Source organism: Uloborus diversus, chromosome 10, assembly GCF_026930045.1.
Source record: "Uloborus diversus isolate 005 chromosome 10, Udiv.v.3.1, whole genome shotgun sequence".
In the NCBI taxonomy this organism is placed as follows: domain Eukaryota; kingdom Metazoa; phylum Arthropoda; class Arachnida; order Araneae; family Uloboridae; genus Uloborus; species Uloborus diversus.
In genome coordinates, this window is record NC_072740.1 from 71,173,424 (window position 1) to 71,190,567 (window position 17,144).

General features: G+C 31.9%; 1 long non-coding RNA gene across 4 annotated transcripts in view; it reads right to left on the reverse strand.

Moving 5' to 3' along the window:
- Positions 1 to 4,142: 4,142 nt before the first annotated feature.
- Positions 4,143 to 17,144, reverse strand: part of LOC129231322 (uncharacterized) — a 43,649-nt gene continuing 30,647 nt past the window's right edge. For all 4 annotated transcript variants that reach the window (XR_008581239.1, XR_008581238.1, XR_008581240.1 and 1 more), the window contains 2 exons: positions 12,244 to 12,355; positions 4,143 to 4,409 (listed from right to left, as the gene is read on the reverse strand). This is a non-coding gene — a long non-coding RNA (uncharacterized LOC129231322). The remainder of the gene's footprint in view (positions 4,410 to 12,243; positions 12,356 to 17,144) is intronic.

Genomic DNA, 17,144 nt, shown 5'->3' on the forward strand with positions numbered 1-17,144 from the left:
AGGGGGGGGGGGGGAGGAGGAGTAATTTTTAAAACTAAGACCCCCTATTTCTTTAATATACATGTGTACAACAATTACTTTTGATATACATACTATTAATTTTTTATGTTAAAATAGTTTAGTAAGTCAAAATATTTCCATTTCAGTACCAGGTCCAGTGCGTATTGATAATCAGCAACAGGTACTGATCAAGTTTCTTGTCACAGGGGGATCAGCTGATCCCATGACCCTCCCTTGAATCTGCCCTTGTAAAGCCCGTATCATAAGCAATGAGATCAATTTCAAAAGTGAAATAATGGTACAGGGTTAGCATAAAAGAATATTCCGGTTTTATAATTTTTATTTCGTAAACTATTGCCCTTACTACTATAAATGATGCATAAAAATAAACTGTGAAAGTTTCTTTAACGTGAGTAACTACTTAAATGAGCATGTTCTGCACTAGCACAGCCAGAAAATCCTTCTGGAAGAGGATTTTTGGTATTAACAGTTCTTAGACATGTATGAACTACTTAACATATTAGGATTGGATACAATGTTAAAACCAAGACCTATGGGTGGGGCTTTACTCCAAACCCTTCACTTCACTGTGCCACTGACATTCCGCAATGCTGGATTGGCCGTGTAGGTGATAATGATTTACTCTTTATGCCTTGGCCAGCCAGATCCACAAACCTAACTCCATGTAATTGTTTTACAAGGTTTAATCAAAGACAGTGTTAATACACCACCATTGTCTCCAACATTGCAAGAATTGAAAGATTGCATATGTGTAGCACTACGAAAAATTGACAGTGAAACACTCGAAAATGTATGTTATAGATGTGTGTTGCATTACAAAAGGCGCACACATCGAACATTTGTGACTGAAAAAAAGACTTTCACAGTTTATCTACATTTTTGTACATTCTTTATAAATAGTGCGAAGTGCATTAGATTATATAAAATATAGATTTTGAAAACCTGGATATTCTTTTATGCTAACCCTGTAGATTAACGATTATTGCAGTTGCCATGGTTTTGATTGCAATCATGAAAATGTGCATGAGTGCTGTAGAAGCACCAAATATATCATGTACTGTGACAATATAGCAATAAGAATTACTGAAAAATATTTTGAGATTATGAAAAACTTATATCTTAAAAGAAAAAAAAAGCTTGCATGGGAAATATCTCTAGGGAAATATCAAAGGTGCGATTTTTTACCATGCCCAAAATGTTGAGTAGGGTTTCTGTTAGTATAGCCTGTAAAATGATCTTTGATGAGTGAGGAACAAATTGCAGAAATCATGCATTCCCACGGTGAAGTGCAAACCCAGTTATGGATAAAAATACCTCTGACAAAAATCGGATGTCTTTCCATCCGCGAGATTTTTCGCTCATCAGATTCAGATGTTCAAAATATCGGTAATTTTTAAAACTTATTAATGCATGAAATGCCTCTAATTTGAATGCAAATATTTTCAACTAGCTTAAAACAATGAGAGTATTTTGAGTTTTGAATTATTTTACAAATCCATAGTTGAAATATACTACATTTGTATGCATATTTCAATTTAAAAATACTGAACTTAGTTATATTACTCCATGTTTGTCACCAACATACAGTGGTGGTCAGAATTATAAGGAAACACAGAAAATTGCATAGCAAAAAAAAATATTTGTGAAATAATTCAGTGAACTGTGTCATTGTTAAAGCTGGACAAAATTATAAGGACAACTAGAGTTTTACCCTGAAAACCTGAAGTAATCAATAATATCCCCCTTTTTTTTCAGTCATGGAAGTTAAAGAACGTTCTTGGAATTTTTATCTTGGCTATTTCGATGGTGAAAATGAGTTTATGCTTGTTTTGACATTGAATACTATTTTTTCGTACTTCAGGTGCCAGAACACCCCAAAAAGTTTCTGTTAAGCTTAGATCGAGCCTTTTGTCCGACCAGTACAGTAATTTCAAAATAAGTACAAAGAAATTATTTCGAGGTTTGAGAAACATCTAATTAGGCATTAGCATGCTGGAAAAAATTGTTTTATCTCGTAATTAATAGTGTTTTTTGTTTAAAAAAATATTGCTCAGTAACATTGACATTACTCTCAGAATTCATTCTGCCCTGCACAAAAAATATTGGTATAGTTTCCGTGGGTTGTGAATCTTCCTCAGGCTGTTACTGAATCGCCTCCAAAGGTACACTTTGAGATTGTTTTTTTCCTTCACAAAGATCGTGCCATAAGTAGCAAAAATTATCTAGACCATCCAAATTACACTTCTTCTCGTCAGAAAGGATTACACTATCCCACTTTTTATCCATAGCAATGCATTTTTTGCATGCTCAACACTTGGTCTCTTGTGAACTTTTTCAAGAGCCGGTCTTGACATTAGTTTCACATCATGCAACTTTTTCTCTTTTTTCATAACTTGAATTCCCAGCAAATATCTCATGATGTTTGTTTTTTGGAGCGAACTTGTTTTATTATCATGTGTTTCACATGTACAGAAACAGAAGACTTCCTATGTTCGTCTTTGTGGTCCTTATTTGCCGAGATTTTTGAGAAAACTCTAAATGACCAATCTCTGTCTGTTCAGATTTGTTGCTATTTGACATACAGTATACTATGGAGTTTTTCAATCAACTACTTTAATTTTCTTAAATTCTTAAGTTTGGTACCTAGCGGCACAGCTGTAAAAATAGAGTGTGACGTTCTCAATCGCTTACTAAGCATTTATATCGTTATGTAGTGCAGTGTGCAGAACAAAAGCCAAGCAAATTTTGCTTTTTAGAACAAACAAATCAATTTGTCCTTATAATGTTGTCCATATCACAGGGATATCTAAATTCAAACTTCATTCCACAAATATGAAATTCCTATGTATTTTTAAAAAAATGAATTAAAAATGTTTCCTTTAACATTAGTTTAAAGTCATAAACTTTGCATAACTTTCTGACCAAATGAAATCAAAATTTTGGGGATTTTTGTTTTGTCCTTATAATTTTGGCCACCACTGTATTATTTGCATTAACATGGCACCTAATAGTTCTTTTGACAGTACTTCCTAATCCATCAACAACTCTTTCTCATGAGAAGTCGTAAAGAAGTTCCATGGTAATGCCACAACAGTTCAAATCATGGACTCTTATACAACTACTTCTTTACCATGAGAAGTAGCAAAAAAGTTCCAGGCTAGTTTCACAAGAGTTTAGTTTGAAAATTAATTTATCAGCTTAAACTGGGAACATGAGATATCACAGAAAACATATTAATAGACTTAGATTATATATTTCTCAAGAAAAAATATGTAGTACATAGTTTCTATCCTGTGATCCCAAGACATGAACTTGAAAATGAAAGTGATGGATTGATAGATGCAGTAAAACCTCGTTAAGTCGTCACTTAAGGGACGAAAATTTTTTGACCACTTATGTGGAGTGAAAATTAAGGAAGAAAAAAAAAGCCTTACAAATATTCATGAATAGCAGTAGAATTCTGCGAGAAAAACAATAGCTTATGTAATAAATGTCTATCGATTAGTGGAAATTTTAAAAAGGGGGAAGAAAACTAGTGATAGTTACTTTGTTCTATTTTCTTACTTATACATTACTTAATAACAACAACTTATTTTAATGTAGTTACGGTACATTAATACAATCCTTCAATGTTGACTGATGAAGTTGTTGCTTACGGAAAAGAACTATCTCTTCTAACATACTTCAAGCTTTAAATTTTGTGTTTGTTGTTCCTTGTGAACGGATGTTAAATACTGACTAACCTTCTCCAAGTATTAGATTTTGTCTGTCTTGCTGGAAGGAGTTAGATAACAAGAAGTATGCTTTGAATGACCAGAACCGAGGATCGATATTTCAAGGAAAAATGAATATCAAACAGCCTAAGTCCGACACTGTTTTCTAGGATCCGAAAAGGAATTTTAGAAAACAACTTTTGAGTGACTAGTTAAGCGGGTAAAATTAAATTTGGTGACCAGTAAAGGAGGGTCATTTTACATTACTGTGAATGAGACCTTGTCGGGACCAAAGAAAAACGACCACTTAAACAGAGTGACCACTTAACTGGTCAACTACTTATTGAGGTTTCACTGTAATACTTTTATTCATCTATGTTAAACTACTAATAGAAAAAGTACATATAATATTATAAAACAGAATTTAATTACACATAATAGAATTTAATTATACATTTTCACAAAACTTTGATGTTTTATTTTCCTTATAGAGCAGAGTTTTCTCTTGGAAGGTATCTTGAAGCAATTGGCTAACACATAGCTTGATCATATAACCACCAAAGGTCTATTAAAAGCTAATGGGAGTCAACCAATGGAGAGCTGTGAATGAAGTTGCTTAGGGTTAACTGAAGGAGGTTCAGCAAGTTAGACTTGGCCTGCAGAAGTCTTGTGTTTCTGAAGAAGAAGAAAAATCTATTAAGGCAAAATTGCATCACAAAATTTATTCCTAAAAAATAATAATGTAAAAGAGAAATGTAATAGATATTAGGAAAAATACATTTCAAAGATAAAGCCATAGCTAAATTAAAAAAAGAAAAAAAAAGGAATATTTTACCACTAACACAGTCGGGATTCATACTCAATTTTAAAAGTGAAAATTAAGGACTTTTTTAGGATTCATTGGAAATAATTAGATAACTTTAGGTACACTATTTCAAAGTTTTCCAGGGGGGTAAAGTACTTGATACATATTATATTTACACGCACACAAATGCATAATATTGTTTCCAAAATGCAAGGAGAGGAGCAATTGACTGTGATGCCCCATTATCAGTGAGTTATATTTTAAAATTTCATGCATCACACCACAGGGATGAGTGATCAGAGAGAAAAAAAAAGAGGAAATTTAAAAAAAAAAAGAAAAAATCTTAAAAATATGCAGAAAAGGGATGAGATCAAAATGGCCTTCGGGGTTCCCGATATTCTAAAATTCAACAAAAAATGCCTAATTTGCCAGTTTCAAAGTTAATATATTCCCCCCCCCCATTAATTATGTTTGAAACAGTTGAGAAGTAACTAATACATGGCACATATTGTTCTTAAAGCATAGTATTTATTTCTCATATTTCAGTTATAAAAAAGTTCAAGAAAATAACAGAAGAAAATTAGTTGTTTTTTAAAGCATTATTTTTTTTTAGTTTGTTAGCATACATTCTTGGAGTCAGAGGCAAATTGAAAGAAAATAACTAAAATCTCTTTTTTCAAAATATTTAAAATATGGTTTTGTTATTATTGCTTTGCATTTGTTGCTAACATCCCATTTTATACAAATTTTCTACATTGCACCATATCTTGCAATTTTGTTTATTTTTATACAAGTTTAAATTTTGAAATTGGGGCAGCGATCCCCCCCCCCCCAGTCCTTGAATAAAGAGCTGAGGGCAGGGGTGATCTGTAAAATTTTTTAAAGACGGTGTGACATTTTTGGGAACTACGGGGGAAGCTCAACCCTCCCCCCCCCCCCAAAAAAAATCTCTTCAAATATGCATACAAAATAATTGAAATAATTGGAAAAAAACATTTAAAAAGTTTTTTTTTTATAATTAGTGATTCAGTTTTTGTTATCAGCAAAATTTTTTGGAAACGACAACCCAAAATTTTGGATCACAAACACCCTTGGTTGAGGGAGCCAGGGTTCAATCTTGGCTACAACACTCAATAATAACAATTTTTTCATACTTTCTAGAGAAAAATATCTTCTTTTAATTAAAAACATTTGCATTTAAGGTATTGAAAATGAGTACATAAATTTTATAAAATTAGGTTTGTCTCAGAAGTAAAAATTTACAACAGAGTGAAAAATCTAAGTTTTCCTTACGTGGTACATAGCGAGATTTGGAAATAAAAATATGTATAAAAATATATAATATATTGGTAATATTTGTTCTTTGCTTGTTTTAAAACTTGGTTTCAAAAACTTCATAATACTATTTGAGGATCTAAAGGACAACTTGAAGTTGCTTCATTTAATCATGAAATTCCAAAATAAATAAATAAATAAATAAATACAGGCTGTAAAGCATAAACCATTAGAGTTCATCATAAATATTTTGAACGCTTTCTTAAATACATAAAAAAGTAACCATGCTTAGTTTCAATACAATCTGAGACTGGGAAGTTAGACTATTTTATTATTTTTTTTTTGATTGACTTCTGCACTTTTTCTAAATTAAATTTAAGAAATAAACATACTAATGAAATAATTAATAAAATAAGCAGATATAAAGTAGCGTATGGTAAAAAAACCTTTCAACAATAAAAATGATAGAAATATCTGCAGGATGCAAAAAGATTGAAATCTCAAACAAGTCATGTAATTTTCGGTGAAACACATGTTTGATGTTGTTGGCAAGTTTTCCAAACATACGTTTTCAGCAGATATCATGGAGGATGAAGATTTTAGGGGGAAAAATAGAAAAATATGAAAACAGGGACCAAACTTAATATAGTTTTTATAAAATTAATGACATTTTCAGAAAATTAAGGATTTTTTAAGGGTTTTTAGGGACCTCAATTTTGCTTGATGACATTATAGGTTTCTTAAGGATTTTTTAAGGAAGTATAAACCCTGATAACTGCAGAAGTTCAGTCAAAACCCACACAAACTAATGGCATTGAACACATAGAACATACGGCGTCAAAATGATATGTCTGAGGTCAGCTCCTATGTATATGAGATTTATTTCTCACTGCATCTGCTGATGTACTAATAGTGTAAGATTTGGCACCAGTCAGATTTGTTTGAACCATGTTTCATTTTCTCTTTTTTAACATTATTTAAAAGTAATTTCCCAAAATCGCTACAAATTAAAATTTTATTTGTATCAAACTACTCACTACTCTACTTTTCTGAAAAAGTAGTATGCTACACTAAAAACTACTAAAACAGTAACTACTACAGTTGTGTCATTACTTACAGGCAATACTTCCAATCACTGTATTTATCCAAATATGAACTTTAATCAAGAACAACAATTTGTCCATCTTTGTCAGACTTAGTAACAGCTAAATCAGTATCAGAAAAGCATTTGAAGTCAATTTGGAATCAAAACCACAGTATTGGCAATGAAATGTCTAATAGATTCCTTCTGAGAAGCAGTGAGAGCACTAAATCTAAAGGCTTTCTTAATTTTAGGAACTGAGAAAATGAAAGCTTTGAAAAGGAAGCAAAATTTTTATTCTGTTTGAGAGTATTAAGCTGATTTGAAATTAAGGGTTTAGAAGAAAGATTAAGAACTGCAATTCTGATCCACCTAACGGAAAGCATCAGAAGAATTAACCTCATTATCAGCAAAAAAGATTCCAACTTTTTCTGGATGAAAATAGACTGAAGAACCATATTCAGTCATTTCACATCAACTGACCTAACTTTTCAAATCATTCCCACTCAACCATCTCTGATTTGGATGAAATTTCATAGAGGCGTAGAGATGTCTTTGACTCTAACCTATGCAAATTTTCAGCTTCCTAGATCCAAATCCTGAGGATCTAGGATCTCCGAAAAATGTGATCCAAGATGGCGGATTAGCTTTTTATGCCAAATTTACAGAAAATTTTATCACACTGGAAGCCTGAAATTTTAGGTGTTTAAAGCATGCTTGACTGTTAGTTTATGCAAGTATTTTTGTGAATTTGAGCTTGTTAGATATTGTGCAGCATGCGCGTGATTTTGTGAAAAAGGGCGATGGGAAATTTTTTTCCTGGATTTTATGTTGTCATAAAATTTGAACAAAAATAACCCAAAAGCTTGTGCTGCGTGATTCCATTGTAAAAATGCTTGTTTTTAATGGGTTACAGTTGTAGAGCTAAAATATCTATTTTCTAAAAGATATTGTGATTCAAAGTGGCTATCAAAGCCATTCAAGTGAAAAATAGCCTATTTTCAAAGCGCTATAGCTCAAGTTTGTCAGGTTGTCACGGCATTCACCATTCTTTATTTACTGTAGAATGAGATTTTCTCGATAACAACAAATAGTATTTCAGACTCATTTTTTCATGCTTATTTGAAAGAACACCATCGAAAAGAAAAACTATTTTTATAGGAAAAATATGTTCTTTTTCATGGTACCAACGAAACGAAGCTGCAAGGTGATAAACTTAAGCTACAGGGCATTAAAAACAGGCTATCTTTCATGTGAACTATTTTGATAGCCACTTTGAACGCCAATATGTTTTAGAAAATCAATATTTAAGGCTCTGCAACTATAGCCCATTAAAAACATGCATATTTACAATAGAATTACAAAGTTTGAGCATTTGAAACATTTTTGTTCAGAATATATGACATTCTGAAGTTCAGGAAAAAAATTCTCTGCTGCCTTTTGTCAAGACTTTTCATACGTGCTACACAAAAGTTAATGAACTCAAATTCACAAAAAACTAGAACGTGTTGACAACCAAAAGTACTTTAAGCTCCTAAAATTTCAGGCTTCCAGTGTTATAAAATGTCCCGTAATCTGAGATTAAACATGGCAGACATAATTTTAAGCTCGTTTCTTTTATCCCTATTTGAATGAACACTATTGAAGAAAAACTTATTTTGAAAGGAAAAAGTGTGTTCTTTCTAATGGTATAAACAAAAAGAAGATGTGGGGTGACAAACTTGAGCTATTGCGCTTTGAAATAGGCTATTTTTCACTTGAAAGGTTTTGATAGAAACTTTGAATCACAATATCTTTTAGAAAATAGATATTTAAGTTCTGCAACTGTAACCCATTAAAAAGAAGCATTTTTACAATGAAATCATGCAGCACGAGCTTTTGAACTATTTTTGTTCAGATTTTATTCCAACCTAAAATCCAGGAAAAAAATTTTCCATCATGCTTTTCCACAAGTTCACGCGCATGCTACACAAAATCTAATGAGCTCAAATTCACAAAAATACTTGAAAATACTAACAGTCAAACATACTTTAAGCGCCTAAAATTTCAGGCTTCCAGTGTGATAAAATTTTCTGTAAATTTGGCGTAAACTTGGCAATTTAGCACAATAAGGTAATTTGCCATCTTGGATCACATTTTTCGGAGATCCTAGATCCTCAGGATTTGGATCTAGGATGCTGAAAATTTGCATAGGTTAGTTTCAAAGACATCTCTACGCCTCTATGAAATTTCATCCAAATCAGAGATGGTCGAGCGGGGACCCCTAGGTCACTTGACATGGAATGATTCTATTACAACTTTTTATATCAATCAAATCAAAGATGAAATTCAAAAGTTTAAGGTACTAAGAAAACAACTTATTTTCCTGATAGAAATTTTTCTTGGAGTTTCCTAAATAAGGGCTCTTAACAGAGGAAGCTTAGAGCGGAAAAGAACTTCGTTAACTTTAGGAGATGAAGAAAGATGACAATTCAAAGAAATAAACTGAGAAATAATTCTCTCACGTTTACAGCAAATAAGAGACAAATGAACCACAAAACCTATACTTCTTCAGTCTAAGAGTACAAAATCAGTTCATTTCAGACTTAATAAAATCAAAAATAAGATCAAAGGCTTTAAGCAGAAATATGATCAAAGGATTTAAGATTAAGTTAAAAGAAAAATGATCATAAAAGCTTTGTGCTATAATATGATTCAAGTGAAAATCCAATGTAAATAAAGCACAAAATCTCAAGAAAGTACAGCGCATAGCTACTACTATGGAATTTCTTTATCAGTACAAGAAACTCAAGACAGAACAAGAAAGTTGTGCAAGAACTGAAGGTCAGTAGGTGGACACCGGTATTTATACCAAATGGAGCAACCAATAGGATTCCTATTGGAAAATGCATAAAATCCCTATTGGTTGAACTGTGAATGCTTTAACTCAGGGTAATTCAGTAATAAATGAACACACCTATCACACTAGTCTACAAAAAAGAACTTTTTTTTGTCACCTGATCTTTGTGTAAAATCATGGGTTGAATTCAAACATGTAAACAGTTTTCCTCCATCACACACAACTTTTTTGCGACATACAACATACATAAAAAATATCAAAAACTCTGTGTTGGTTCATTTTGTTCTGTATTTGGCATTAGGAATATTCCTCTTAAATGTCCAGCAATAATCAGAAAAGCATTTGTTCACTAGGGCAGGGGTGACTCTGCAATTATGTCTTTCTTTTCATTCAAAAGTTTGCATTGAGCTTAAACTTTTGCGCCACACTGTAATTGTGAATTCTGTGTTTTTTTCATTTTGTGACATAGAAACATATGGGCAAATGAGAAAGTCCCAAAAAAATCTACAATTGTACAAAAATTGTGGGTGATGGAAAAATTCATATTGAATATTCAAAATCAGCATTAAAAAATACCTTAGGAACAGACTTGATTCATGTGGCAAAACCTTTGCTTACCAGTGTTATCTTTCCATGTGAAGTAGGCAATTCATTGATCAGTTATCTTATAACCAATATCTCCACACTGTAAATATTTTCCTACAGCAAGTTTTGGCAAGTCATGCCAATCTGATCTGACTGTCCCAAATACATAAATAAGCTGTGATTTCAAATACAGTGAAACTTCTATGAGCGACCACCTCTATATAGCGACCACTTTTCTGAGGCACCAAATTTCCCCCGTACATGACTAATGTTAAAATACCTCTGGGAAAGACCATTGAAACCTCTCACAACGACCGACAAATCTTAAACCTCAGAATTCAAAAATACCGGAAATTTTGTTACAGAAAACTCAAAGAGGGAGAACAGAAGAAAGGCAACAGAAAATAAAGTTCATATGGACAAAGAACTGTTTTCTCATATTAACAAAGGTGGAAAGAAACCAGAATAACGGATTAAAATCTATTCTCCAGTGGGTCCAAATGTGTTCCTTTCTTGCTCTCTATGCTTGGAACCTCGTAAAAGTCACAAAAAGGAGGGGTTTATTTTTTCGGATCCTAGGGAAGCCAAGGTGGCACATGCAAATCTCAAGGCAAGTCAAGTGTGCACCTTTCATTGAGGGAGGTTGATAAGAATAGAACTTTGTTAAAAGGTTGTTTCTTGGAATTTCTTGGTTGCTTACGGGAGAGGGAGGTTAGAAGGGAGCATTCCTACTTCATCAGAGAGGACAAAATCCATTTTTAATGCCTTTGAAAGCTCAAGAGTTGGTTTCAGTGAATTTGCATTCTGCTTTTCATCATCATACCATACATCACAGTCAGAACTTCGAAAAACCGAGCAATCTCACGCTCGAGAAACGTGCAGAAGTCTTTAACTTACACAAGAAAAGAAAATCAGGAAAGAAATTAAAGGAAATTAGCAGTAAAAAAAAAATTGTCAGCACAACAAACTCCAATAGAAATAGATAATCTTATCTTGCACTAATAATAAGGACACGATATTAATTTATTTTTGCAGCGGAAAACTAAACTAGAAACTAAAGTTGTTTTAGGAAAAATAAAGAATCTGAAGCAGGCGAATTTTAAAGCTATTAGTTTTTAAATAGAAAAATCATGTAAAAAGTATATTTTACATTTAAAATTAAAAAAAGAAAAGTTTCTTTATTTAAATACATTCTTATGATATTGTTCTTGGTTAATACACTGCAGGAAGATGGTAAATAACAACTATGGTGCTATATTTGCATGTTTGAAAATGACCTCCAAGAGCGACAAGCTTCATTAACGACCACTTTTTTCAGGAAAGGAGAGTGGTTGCTCCAGAGAAGTTTCACTGTACTCATACAACACAAGTGATGAACAATAATTGTCTAATGTGATGATGTAATTATTTTCAACTAAAGTTAGCGGGAATTTTTGAGAACACCCAACGAGTCCAAAGTCATTTCCCAATTTATTTTGTAGAATGCTTTCTGTGTTTTGATATGAGTCAAATAGTTAAATATAGCAAGACATATCTGCTGTACACCATAACTTGAAGCCTCCTTTTATTGGTTTTGTTGAATTGTATTGCTGCAAAGATGATCATCCCCCCTTGAAGAGAACCATACTCACATCTACTGACTGATACTGTGTTGGTAAACAAAGGATTTGAAAATTTGCATTTAAACGTGTTATGAGAGGTCTGAGTTTATAAAATTTATCTTGATTATTTTAAAGAATAGCGAAACCCTCATTTACATGAAGATGAGTAAGCATTTCAAAAAATCATTTGCAAGGCATGGTATGAGGAACAATTCCCACCGAAAAGTCCATATCACTTGCCCAATAATTGCAAACTTTAGGCATTCTATAGTAACTGAAAAATGTATACAGTTCCTCTCCTGTAATAGTAGGAATATTCTCACCTGAACAGTTGAATACAGGTTTGACTGGAAAACGTCTTTGCAACACATCAGCAGACTGCCGCCATATTTAGTGGAGTAAGATAGAGATGCACAATCAGCTGAACAACTGATGCTAAAAAAAAGGAGTCAAAAATGAAGAAAATGTTTTCCCACAGAAGAAACAAAAACAAATGCATAATAATTTCATAAAATCATAAATATGAAGGATTTTTTGTGCTTATTTTATCATAAGTACTTTTTCCTTATTATTTTTATTCTTTTGTCTATTGCATGTACCAAAACAGTCAAGTTTCTAACAATTATCTTTATCTTATTTGCCTCTCACATTTTGCCTTTTTGCAAGATATTGACGACTTCCCTTATCCAGGGAAGTAACTAGAGGGGGGCAGACAGGGCTTGTGCCCCGGGCGCCAGATTTTGGGGGCGCTAAAGTGACTAAATAAATGCTTAAATTTAATTTTTAAAAAAAGAACCAGTTATTAGAAGTCAACCACCTTACCCCCCCCCCCTCAAAAAAACGCTGTGCTGGCGCTGGCAGAAAGTTTGCATGGTTTAATGTGGATAAAGAGTGGGAAGGATAGACAGAGAGAGAGAGTAGGAGGGCGCAGTAAATAGCATGAATATGTTTTATCAGAGTGACCAGTACTTGTTACATCTTATATAAGAATTTTCCTCTCGGAGGAGGAATATGGGAGCTAAGCTGAGGGAAGTACACACCAATCCCAAACAGCAGAAATGCTCAAATGTCCTTTTTCTACAATTAAACGTCATAAAGCTGTCAACATGATGTCTTCCTCTCAGCTTTTATTACAATGACGAGAACTTGTTTACCCCACCCCAAGGGCCTAAGAGAAAATCGTTACACTGTTCCCTTGGCTGAAGAGCATGGCTTATTGGAATTGGAGCCACTTCAACAGAACCATTCTCTGAGTATCTTCTCTAGCTCGTACCACAAACATTTTTTCTGCTTTTTACTCCGTTCTCAGGATATTTTTGCTCATCTTGTATAGTTTTAAATCAATTTTAAGATATGTCGAAAAAACTAATTGAAGCTGAATTCAGAAAGAGAGCGAAAAACCATAAAAAAAAGACCCCCAACAATCTTCATCTTATTTATCATCGTGGTTAAATGCTAAAGACATTAGGAGAGCAGGTAAGGCATTGTTTATATAATTTGAATGATGTTCTACAAATTTGTTGAATTTTACAATTTTTCTCATTCTCGGAAAAAAATCTCGCACTATAATAATGGAGAGTCAATTTAAAGTTCGGGAGGCTGCCAATTTTTCTTTAGAAAATACTAGGGTTATTTTGAGGATAAATTGAACTAAAACCATAAATTTTCGACTTAGTTTCAATATATTTTTTCCACCCACACAATATTTTAAATATGCTTAAATCATCAACGTCAATCAGTGTCAGATATCAGCTATTTTTTTAAGGCTCTAAATTTGAATTTTTCTTTGGTACTTTTGATGCATACTTATAATTACAGTAGAACCTCGTTTATCTTGCCCCCCCCATTTATCCAGATCTCAGTCTTATCCAGATCAATTTTTTAAAGTTAAAAAATATATTCACTGAAATGGATATAATTCTAAATTATGATAGCCGGAACGAAACTGTCAATGTACCAGATATTTGCTCTTTACTTTGATTAAATACACAACTCCTGCATAGGACGTGCAATAAATTATAGTCATCTAATAAACAACATGGCATATTTGGAGTGTCACTCCTACACCACAGCAGCTGAACTATAAATGATTAAGTGTTTGCAAGTAACAATCCTATGTAATTTTGTTACAGCGTTTTTTTTTTTTTTTGCTGTTATAAAAGAAAAGTCTGCTTATTTACGAATGTGTCTTACAAATTATTCAGATTTTCGTTATTCGGATTGCCTTTGGTCTCCGCTAGTTCGGAAAAATGAAGTTGTACTGTAAATGAAAATAACCTGAACGGAAGCGCACTGAAAACTTATAACATTTAACATATTTAAGATATGTATTTTTTTTAAAAAGGTTAACAGAAAGAGTTTTGATCTCAAGCACACTAGGTTTCTGTTTTTCTATTAACTGTTTCTCAGATGTATACTATATACCAGAGTTGGGGGGCGTGTATTCTTTATAAAAATTAGCTCTTGTAATAATCAATATTTAACTTTACAGATTGCGAAAATTTAAAATGTGTTGCACATAAAATTATTAAGATAGAGTTTAAATAAGATAATCTGTCCTTTATAACTACAGTAAGATGTCAGCTTAAAGTCAGTATAAGCCAAGTATAGTAATATTCAATCGATTTCAAGTAAGAAACAACAACAAACAACCCATTTAAATTTTTTATTGGATTTAAAATTATTTCACGTGTTATTGTTATATGTTGGTCTTTTGCAGTTGAATATTGTTATTTTTCTTGAGAATTTCTTCATAGTAGTATATTCAAATACTGAAAAATAAATAATTGAAAATCTATGTTTTATTAAAGTTATAATTTTTAATTTTTTTTAAAGCAATATTGCAACAAGTTGTGAATTACTCTCTTGTGGAAATACAAAAATATATTTCCTTGAATGACTTCGTATGTAAAATAATAAATAATATACTTAATGATTTTTACCACCTATCGCTAATTTTTAAAAACAAATACAGTGATAAAGCAATATAAAACGAAAGTTACATTACAAGACATGTATAAATTATAAATGTATTTTGTGTAAAATTCGTCCTTGGCTCATATGAGGCAGTGAGATATCTTCAATTTTTTAATTTTGCCACTTGCATCCCTTTGCTTCTCACTGCCTCAAATGTAACCGTCTCCTACGTGATTCTGCTCTATTTGCGTTGAAATTTGATAGTTAGAATTAAATTTAAGATTTATTTAAGGTCTTAATTTTAGGTTTAAGTTCTTGTTTATTGTACATAGTTTAACATGTAGTGCGTTTAGCCCAATGTGATATTCTGTCGGCATATACTGGAGCTTGAACACCCTCTTTTTAGTTTGTAGTTTAGTTTCTTTGGTCTTCTGACCATACTTATTGAATCCTCCACGGCTGATGAGCTCTTGATTCAACCTTTTAACTTTTTCTATTAATTGCTGCTTGTATTTTTCCTTTGCTCATCATTATTCTTAAAAATTGTTTAAAACTTGTTATTTGGCTTGTATATTTTATATATTTACTTGCCTTTTTAGTTTTGCTACGTTGAGCATCTATGGGCTTTTGGTTTGGTCTTCTCAATATTCTTCTCTTGTATATATATATATATATATATATATATATATATATATATATATATATATATATATATATATTTTTATATTTATATATATGTATATATTTATTGAGCGTGTATTTTCTCTGTAATGTACGTGAGGGGCCCTGGTGTTGACGTTATGAAGTTTCTCGGGGTTTTTTTTCTCCTTTTTGCTTTGTTTGTTTTGTATGGGGGGGGGGGGCGCCGAAACGAGGTCTTGCCCCTGTTCGAAAATGATCTAGTTACATCCCTGCCCTTATCAACAGTATTTGTGGCAGACAATTCAGCGGATAATCAGGAGTTTCTTGCAACTCTAAAAATTTTCTAATTTTGTCAAAAGTGGATGGTCTAACAGAAAAATGAAGCCTACTAGTGAATGATAAATTACAAATTGCGTTATTTGTTTTGGAATAAATGACAAGAGTATTCTCATATTGAAATGAACTGCATTTTTCTCAGGCAAGGTTTTTTTTTTTCAGTAACATCTATTGTTAAAGTCGTTCAGTAAAATCTCCTGTAAATTAAAAAACGGGATATTGAAAGAAAAATGCTTTCTAAAAATATAAAAATTACAACAGCAAAGATTTTAGTCATCATCCACTGCAGTATTCAACATTTAGTCCTTCATAATTTAAAGACAAAATTATAAAATAATTCAATGAATTAGAGCATAGAGCACTAAGTATTAATCCACGTAATAGTATATATGTTGCTTTTCATACTGTCATGAAATGCAAGGTTATGTATAAAGACGAGAGCAATAAAAATTATTTGAAAACCATAAAAACTAAAGATGTTCAAGTTCTATATTATACTTATAGCTGCACTTAAAATGAAATCTCTTAATCAAAATGAATCAAATTCACAAAATTTAATTTTCTTTCAATGTAAAATCGTCAATAATTTACAAGCAAAGAGGAAGAATAAATATTTGCACCTAAATTAAGTGTATACATAAGTAAAATTGATGCATATTTCTTTTTTTATTTACTTGCAACAGTTATAGTGTCACCTAAAGTAAAAATATTTTATTAACAACATTTCATTTGAAACTAAATAAACACAACAGAAATTGGCTACTATCTCAATTTGTTTAACTTTTGCATCCTGGTGGTGTATATTTCCTTAAAACATTTATTTTCATTATTGAATGATATGGCTTACTTAAAATACTCACAAGGAGTAATATAAATATGTATCAATCTCATTTTGTTTAAAAACTTAATTTAAAAAAAAGAATAAAACTGAAACATTACTTCTGTCTTCTGTCCGCAACACATTAGTCAGCAAATTTACCATAATATGAAAGTGTAGAAAAATAAATACATTGTGATATAATATAGTTGTCTATTGAAATGTGTCTCATCAATATTATTCAAATAATTTTTGCATTTTGTAATACATATCATTTTGTATGCGTCTTTGATTTTTGTGAAAATACTGCGCCAAGTACAAAAACAGACAATGGAACTCTATAGATGTTGTTAGTCGACCACAAAATGATTTTTATTGTACAACAAAAACTCTTTTCTGCAGTATAACGATGTTTAATTGAATTAACATTTTCATATTAGAACTGAAATTACTGTTAGTTTTGCTTGGCTTTTTCTTTTTCAATTACACAATACAATATAATCAATCAAAAAA